We start from the raw sequence: 1149 nt of genomic DNA on the forward strand, positions 1-1149 counted from the left end.
TTCTTTGTCTTCTCATGTATTAGATGAAATAATCCTTGATTAACTCAAAATAAAGCATTAAGCATGGGGTCCAAAATAACAGTTGCATCAAGACCATGTAGCAGATGAATTCAAGTGGATCTAAATACTTGCATCAGATGAAAGCTCAAATAACAATAACTTGGTCTCAGAAATGTTGGCATTGGCCAAGTCCGTTTGCATATGGAATGTTGCCTAATCCTAAGTCCAAAAGTTCAGATCAAACCCAATAGTCCATAGAAACATTTTTTTAGGGTTTTTGTTGTTTATTAGGTATCTTAAGGTCCTAAGACCACAAACACAAACAAAATACACAAGCAATTATATACAATCACAATATATGGCTCAAATGAGCAAAGTGAAAATGACATAAACATAAACAAGTTAAATGATATGTAAGTGACAATGAATGGTAAATGACTAGAAATTAAATTGCATAAAAAATAAATGACTTGAAAGTAAAGCAAAGTTAATAAGAGTTAGTCAAATGTTAGTCAAGGTTAATTAAATGTTAGTGATGTTTTGCTTTTCAATTGACTAAGTCATTCTTTGGAGAACACTCAACCATCTATTCACATGCATGAATTCTTGAACCAAGACATCTTCCAAAGGAAGGAAAAAAGGCCAAGTTTACACATAATACCATGAAAGATGGGAGACTTACAATCTCACTTACTAGAATGCTATGACTTTAGGGTCAAATTTATCTCTATGTTAAGCAATCGTAATTGGTCTTATGTATAAGTCACAAATATATGAGGTCAGGCAATAAAAATTTAGGTGCTAATGCATGTTAGCGATTTGGTATAATGAACAAAACTCCTAAAACATACCACACACTAAAAGAAAAGATAAAAATGGATGGGCCTATCTCATCCATACTTGTATTGGTTTATCTAACACAAGGTTATTGATGAACCAATTAGCCTTAGGATCTGTAAGACCCTAATTTTGACCCTAAGATCCCTCATGGTATCATGTTATTGCACAAGTGTATTTCCTCAAGGATCATAGCATGTTTGGCTCCTTAACCCTAGGGTTGGGACTTGTTTGAGTGTTTTGAGACCACCAAGCATGCTTTTATTGTATATTATTGATTTTCTTATTTGATTACTAACCAAAAGCACAAAA

This window comes from Lathyrus oleraceus, chromosome 5, assembly GCF_024323335.1.
Source record: "Lathyrus oleraceus cultivar Zhongwan6 chromosome 5, CAAS_Psat_ZW6_1.0, whole genome shotgun sequence".
NCBI lineage: Eukaryota > Viridiplantae > Streptophyta > Magnoliopsida > Fabales > Fabaceae > Lathyrus > Lathyrus oleraceus.